The sequence below is a fragment of the Poecilia formosa genome, unplaced genomic scaffold (genome assembly GCF_000485575.1).
Source record: "Poecilia formosa unplaced genomic scaffold, Poecilia_formosa-5.1.2 Scaffold772, whole genome shotgun sequence".
Taxonomy (NCBI): Eukaryota; Metazoa; Chordata; class Actinopteri; order Cyprinodontiformes; family Poeciliidae; genus Poecilia; species Poecilia formosa.
In genome coordinates this window covers 12,952-21,086 of record NW_006800711.1, presented here as the reverse complement: position 1 = coordinate 21,086, position 8,135 = coordinate 12,952, and the positions used below count along the sequence as shown (strand labels likewise).

The 8,135-nt window shown below is 34.5% G+C and overlaps 1 long non-coding RNA gene across 1 annotated transcript in view; it reads right to left on the bottom strand.

Annotated features, from left to right (window-relative positions):
* Positions 1 to 9: 9 nt before the first annotated feature.
* LOC107834797 (uncharacterized) overlaps positions 10 to 8,135 on the bottom strand; it is a 10,206-nt gene continuing 2,080 nt past the window's right edge. The window contains exon 3 of the long non-coding RNA XR_001660622.1: positions 10 to 72. This is a non-coding gene — a long non-coding RNA (uncharacterized LOC107834797). The remainder of the gene's footprint in view (positions 73 to 8,135) is intronic.

Below are 8,135 nucleotides of genomic sequence, written 5' to 3'. Positions count from 1 at the left end.
CTTCAGTCCAGGTCTTATTCTCATTAATGTAGTGAAACTGATAGAGCTGACAGTCCATGAAGCAACACTGAGCTGAAACATAAAACGGGTCACTCAAAATACTAATCAGTGATAACATCTCCACCAGTATTTGCAGCATTAAAAACTTAGTAGGAAAACTTTTTTCTGCTGTTTTTAAAATAAAATCAGGAAAATGTGTTCTTAATCCATCTCAATCTGTGATGTCACAGAACAGAGTGAATGTAAAGTTTCAGATCAACTTACCCATCAGGAAGAGCAGAATCAGACTCCACTGCATCTTTGCTGCCAGGTGGATTATTTTCCTTCTGTGATCTGTCTCTGTTGGATGAAACATTTCATATCAAGTGTTAAATACACTTCTTTATTCCTAAATACATTTTCCTACATAATATCCAGTCATATTAAACACAAATAGCTGAGACTCACCTCTGTTTTCTTTTTTGGAGAATTGAATCGACTGCTTTTCCGTGATGCTCAACCGAAAACCGTACACAGTGAAGAGTAGATTTTTGTTACTGACATGAAATATGGACTACATTTGAATATTCAAACCAGTATAAGGGGTTTTATGAAAACTGTTTACGAAACTTGCAGAGGAAGTTAAAATGTCTGCTTTTCTCTGCTTTGCATGTTACTGGCAACGACAGGCCGAAAATGGTCTAATGTTCCCGTAAAGAACCTCCCAAAAAACGGCAGAAATGCAAATGGAGCTCTGACATAAAATTTAATCCTGTGAATTAAAACTGCAGTAACTTTACAAAGATATGCTTTGTCCATATTTATTCAAGCTATCACATGTCGTGACAGGATGATATGAGAGAAATAATATGTGAAAAAAATCAAGTTCCTCCACCTCCTGCCAGTGCTGCTTTTGTGGTCTGCAAAAATGCACTGAACCAGGTCAAAAACAACCAATCAGAGCCAGGAGGAGGGTCTTAGTGCTGCCAATCAACCTCATGTGGTGGAAAAACAACTTACTGTTACAGGATATCTGTTTATCCGCTATCATCAGTGGCTATGCTAACTAGCCTTAGCATAGGTGGCAGGCTATGTTGTGGTGAACCAGAGTTAGTTTAGCAAAAAGAAAGAAGGAGAGCATGATTGTGATTGACAGCGCTAAGATCCTCCCCCTTGCTCTGATTGGTTGCTTCTGTCCCTCTCTCTCACTCTGACTCTCTGCTTTCTTTGGTTCATTTACAGCTTTGTTAAATAAGTTTCTGTTTATTGATTTTTAAGAGCGTTTAGGATTGTTTGCTGTAGAGTTGAAGAGTCTTTTGATGTTTTGTGAGACAAATAGTGTTCAAACATAAAACATATGTAGTGAAAGCAAAATGATGCAGGGCAAGTTAATTTCCTTGATGTCAATCAAGAAGTTGTTTCCTCTTATAATAAGACAGTGTTTCTCAATTATTTTCCATCATGCCCCCCTGAGGGATCATCATTTTTTCACGCCCTCCCCAGCGCCCTTCCCTTCTCAGAATTAAAATACTTTTGTGAATCTGATAATATAATCTATCTATACAAACCACTGACTCTAGCATTGTATGACCTCATTATCAAAACTGCTGTTTTATTGTTCTAAGTCTCAACATAATTTCCAAAATCAGTTTATTAAGCCAATCAATAAAATTTAATCAAGACTAATCAGTTTGAAAGAGAAAAAGTGCAAATGATTCACTGGGATTTTTAGACTTAATACACTTCTAAACTGTAAGCATTTGTTACTTCAGCTTTTTCAGTTTAGTTTTTCACAAAGTAAATAGTTTTTTAACATTTATTGTGGAAACAATTGCAGAAATATTGCTTATATTTCAGTTTGTTGGGGGGAGGATGCTGGTTGGTGAGTGTGGTAGAGTTCTCAAACACTCGCATCATCATTCCAAAGATGAAGGAAAACTCTGTGATGTCATAGCTAGAGTCATGCTTGTCATATCATCAGCACTGTATGGAGAAAGTGTGAGTCACAAAAAACCCCAAGTGGTTCTAGATCTGAACCGCACAGCATTCTGGGAGATGTAGGCGGAGAGGCTTTAGCAACTCTACCTCATACTCTCTTTGGTTACTGAGCAACTTAGTCATTCTACATTCTTGTGAATCTGCACAGCATTCTGGGAGATGTAGGCAGAGGGAAGGCATTAGCAGCTCTAACTCTGTATCTCTTTGGTTACCTAGCAACAACCTGTTGAGTAACTTGCGCAGCAGCAGTTTCATGTTTAAAACTTTAAAGTTAAAATCAAGTGATTTTAATAGGAAATCCAGGTGACGCAATACCTTTTTTTAATCCACAGTTTTGTTTCATTTTATTTTAGACATTTTTTTCTTCATCTGTTAATTTAATTTATTTTCTCCTCACTAATAGATTATTACAATTATTTGTTTCCTCCACAGAACAGCTGGAACCAACATTTCAAAGATCACAGTATGGATATATAATACATATTTGCTAAATAAGCTTTTATTTTTAAGGAAAAGCTCTTAGGATTCTATGCTATTGAGATGAAGAGTTTTCTCATGTGTTCTGAGAGGAAAAGAGTACAACAAAATAAAACATGTGTACTGGAAGCAAAAGGATTCAGGGCAAATTAATTTCCTTGATGTCAACCAGGAAGTTGTTTTTTCTTCTTATAATAAAGGTAGATGCTGCTATACCAGGGGACACATTAAAGGTTTTCAAAACACCTTCAACAATGCTTATAAATTTATATTCTACTTCCTGTTTTGTTGTGTTGATTGCAACATAAAGCATTTTTGCTCTATAAGAATTATGGTTTCAACCTTAAAATTATATTTCAAAGATTCACAAAGCCAAACAGCCAATCCAATACTTCCAAACTATCTGGAATATTTCTGAGTTAATATCATGGGGTAATAAGTCATCTGACAGTTTTGATTGTGTCTCTTTTGTGTTGACAGTCTGAATGATGTTTTCATGTGCAGTTCCATCTCAGCCTTACACAAACAGACATAAACATGCAGTGAATAAATCGATTTTCAATCGATTTTTTGCACATAGGAGTTAATAATAAACACGTTTTCACCGAGGTTCTTCATTTGAAATTTGAAATTGGCATTTGTGACCATATACAAAATAGACCAACAAATATTGCAGTAAGCAGTATTTTTTTCCCCACATGTCCACTACAGGGCTCCCTATTCCATCGCCCATTGTGTGTAAAATGAAAACAAATTCACACAAAATATCGTAACAAAACACTGGAGTTATAGACTAACTATGACCATCCAATCAGAGGGCAGAAAACCTCAGCGTCACAGTGGGCCTTCTAGAAGGCCCTATCAGGTGAATCTGTGAGCTGATTGGTTAAAAGAACAGCTCCACTGCTGTGTTTTACTTAACTTGGACCTGCTCTTCCAGTTAATTAATTGTTTAAAGTTCTCTGAACTCTTCAGTTTTCTGTACTTGTGGAAAATGGAGAGAGTGAAAAGGAATATCAACTCTAATATTTCACTAAACAACAACAAAAAAATTCCACACACATTCCACCATGCCCATTATTGTCCCCCTGGTAATCCTTTATATAATAAGTTGGATTTAGTTTCTCCGTTGTAGAGGTCTGAACAGCCACTAGATGGTGCTAAAAAACCTACGTGTCCCATCAACAGTCCTCTTTTAATATTTCAGAGCAAGATAGCAGCTTCATCCAGAGGCAAAACAGTTTCATAAACATCAGCTCAACAAAGTATTATGGCAAAAAGTAAAATTCTGTCTTGACTCAACATGAGAGTCAGTGGTTTTCAATTCGTCTGATCCTAATTTCTTATATGGATCTACTCAATTATTTTGGTAGGTAAAATCATACATCCAAAACTAGTAAGACGGTTTCATTTACAGTGACGGGAATATTGATGAATGAAATCCAACCAACATTCATAGTATTATTTGCTAGTTATATGTTTATATATACATTGTCTAAAATGTCATATTCAGAAAAAAACAAAAAAGATGAGACAACTTCATGGTATAATAGTTTATTCAAAAACCCCAAAATCAAATCTGATGAAATTTCTGATAATGTATTAAACATTTTATATAACATAAACAATACTTGATCGATACAAAGTAAAGTTATAAAGGTTCTTTATTCTTCGTCAAACAGAAGAAAGATATTTAATAAAAAGCTAAACAAAATCCCCAAAAAGAATTGCCCCATAAAACGTTCAGTGTATTTAAACCGTCATAAGTGTGTGTGAATATTTATTTCACACAAGTAATAAAGCTGTAGTGACCATTTGTCCCAAAACTTAAATTCAAAAATCAGAAAAATCAGAAAACTCAAAAACTCGAAGGTGATCAAAACAAAAGTGAATCCAACTCAAATAATCACCTGATGCACCGTGGATTCTGGTTTACGCTGCAAAAAAAAAAAAAAAAAAGAATCAAAAGTCAAAATATAGTTCTTTGGTTTTATTTGCAGTTCAGGCAAAAAGGTTACAGGCTTCTGCTCCTATTCCTGTACCTGTTCTCTGACTGACAAAAGAAACCGATGTGACTGATTGGCTGGTAAAAAACCTTATAACCACCCACGTGCATAATAAACTAAGACCCACCTATTTATACCATGAAATACCCATATCCCAACCTGAAAATTAATTAACTAATTAAGTGAATTACTACACAAAAACTTATCCTAATTAACAAATTAACCAAAAATTATAATGATAAATCAACCAAAAAAAAAATAGACAAAAAATAAGAATAAACTAAACAATTTTAATTCTAAGATTTAACTAAAAATGAGAAAATAGTCCCTACAAAAGCAATACGTATACATTGTCTAAAACATATTTTTGAAGTTTGGCCTGTTTTTACATACTGAAAGACAAAAAAATCCATTATTTCATTTTTTTTTTCTTTGGACATACGTTTCCTGTATTATTCAAACTTCATATCATATCTATTATTTATAAACATCTGCAGTGCTTTTTTTAACTAAAGCCAAAAATCAAATTCTGTTTTTGTTTCTTTCTTCATTTAAAACCTTTAATACACTATTTTATAGCGTGAATAACTGCTACCCATCGAACCTTAAATGTCTTCTACAAAATTGTGTGAAACCATTAAAGCTGCAGTACGTAACTTTTATGAATTTATATATATGTTTTTTTTAACTATGACATGACAGCATGTGAGACGGATATTCTGTAAAAAACCAAAAGACCAAGAAAAAAAAAAAAAAAAAAACACCAACTAAAAACAACCACTCAAAGCGCAGAGGAGGGTCTTAGTGATGTTACTCATTCTTGTATATGTGCTGCCTCCTACCTTAAGTATTAAAGAGTTAAAATTTTAAATGTAACTTAAACCAAATCCAAGTTTCAATTCTTGGAACAAAAAAAATTAAACTTCTCGCTGTCATTTTTCTTCCTCCACTGATGTTTTCCTCTCGTCTCCATGGCTCCAGACATGTCACAGTCGTCCATCTGCCGTCTATCACTTCTTTTAACAGAATCACTTCATCTACATGAAGAGGGAAAAAACCAAACTAAGTAATTGCAACAGCAGCTTCATGTGTCATTATGCCAAACCTGGTAACAAGAACCATTTAAAAGATTTAAAAGAAAATAGTTTCTATATGATTTACGGAATAAAAGTCAAAAATTTATTTTCATAGATTTGGTAGATATGACAGAAATACACAGCCATTATAATAAGGCTCTTTTTCTTCCTAGGAATTAAGTTACATTTAAAGACATTCTGCAGCAAAAACTCACCATCATAACGGATGAAGGGTTTTCATTCATCACAGTTCTTATTCCTCCATCTGCCTCCATCATCAAACACAGTCATGGCACATTGACCAATGATGGATTCTGGATTGTCAAAGTTTTTATTCCAGTGTCTGAAAGAGAAACTGCTTCCATCTGACCACCTCCAGGTGTCTCTGAACAACAAAAGTATGATTTATGATCTGAAGAGTTCATCAATTTCTTCACTTCTTCTTCCTCTATCTGCTTCATTCCACTGATCAGGTCTGTGTGATTCTCTCTGCAGTAACTCTGAGCTTCTAACCAGGTCTTCCTGTCTCTAATCAAGTGAAATTTAAGGGTCGTATTAGTTTCTGTGGAGTGAACAGATCCTCATCTATAATTTGTTATCAGATTAACATAATTGGGTTCACTTGCACATAGATTAACACAAACTGATTATTTATTAATTGTTTTTAACTAAAATCCCTGTTTAAAATTTTTGTAAAATATTTCAGATATTTTAGTTCTAAATAAAAATAATCTTATTATTCAGGAGTTTACAAACAAACAAACTGGGATCTGAAACTTACATTTCTTCTCTTTGTTTCTCAGTGAACTGATGCTCCTCTCTTGATGTTCAGCTGTAAACTCTCCCAGATAAACTGTTGGTATCGAAGTTTTCCCAGCAGATTTTTACTATTTTGTAATTGAAATATCCAAAACAGGGAAGAAGCATGTATCAGAATTTAATCCAGGAAGAGGAAGCAAAACCATTTATTAGATGCATCAAACTCTGCAGGTTGGGAAAATGACCAGGAAAACTTTGACTGTCTGTATTCAGCATCACGTGCTCCTGATGAGGCTCCTGCACATGCAGCATCATTTCTATTTCCCATTCTGAAAAGAAAATAGTTTATTACAGTTTGTTTAGAGATCAAAATGTGAGAAAAACAGCTCCAGTGTGAAAACTGATCTTTATTCACCAGCTTTGAAATTAACACCAAGAAATCCAGATAAAATTACCTTTTATAATCCAGTTTTTAATTTGCCAATTTTGCTTCACATTACATTTAGCTAAATTGTTATTTTATCTGTTAAAAACCCAGCAAGTTGACAAATCACGTGTTTTAGTGCAGCAGGTGAACAACATGAATCACTGACATATATATATTTTTTGTCCATCTTCCTTCAGAGTTCAGTGATAATTTATTTTGGAAAAATGTGTCATTCATGAAGGTGCAGCAGAAGAAACTGATCGATTTGGAGGCTTTGGAAAATGTTTCCTGAGCCACATGGAGATGTTCTGATATCAGCTCTGGAACTGAGAGGACTGCTTCATCTGTGGACTGAATCAACTTGATTAGTAAGTTACTTTATTTTACAGCATCTTTAGAAAAACACATCTAATATCTTAGCTGTATTTGTCTGATTTTATGTTGGCATCAGCCTTTGTGGAGGAAATATAAGCAACAAGAGCGCCCCCTACCAGGCAGGACCGTTCAGCATTGAGACAAAAGTGAATCTTTAACTTTTTTTTTGCTAAAAGAAATCAGGTTCATTTAACAGAAACTGTTTCTGTTCTTTGGGGAGTGAATTTGATACTTTGATTTTAAATGTATTTTAATTTTGGGGGGTTTCTTTGCTAAAAATCTGATGTGTAGAAATGTAATGTTTGTAGACACTGCAATTGTGTGTGAGTTCTTTTATTTTGTATTTGGGATTTCTTAATATTTGTGCGGACATATGACCAATTATTTACAAGAACTCAGAGTTATGTGCAATTTTTCTTTCTTTTTTTTTTTTACGGTTCCCTTAGGTCCTTTGGATCGTCGTATGAAGTGTTTTCTCTCTATAGATATTCAACATGTTTTATTGTGTTTACAAAATACAAACCGTCTGAACGTTAGGAGCGATAACTGAGTCTTCTACTAAGAAGATTTTGTTCTGTCTAAATGTAGAGTTACGTCCACTGGGCTCGTTTGTTGGGGTAAGATTAAAGGAGACCAACGAGGATTTTCTGATTTTAAGAAAAATGATTTTATTATATTATACTAAAGAAATCCAACCTGAGAAGGGAAAACCTGAAATGAGAATCCAAAATAGATTCATGTAAAACCCCATAAATTACCAAAAACAAGCGAAACCCAAAACCACCCTAACAAAACCAAACCATAGGACACAAACCAAACCAAGTGGTTCTGAGGAGGGAGAAGGAAAAAACCTCCTGATGTGCCTGGCAGCTTTAATCAGGCCAAACATCAACACCTGGCTGTCTCCAGAACCCTGCAAGAAGAGACCTACTGGAGCCGCAGCTTTAGTTTCTACCTTAAAATTACATTTGAAAAGTTCATACAGTCAAACAACCAAATATTCACTTTACCAAAATCAAACTGATGTCACCAGGGAAC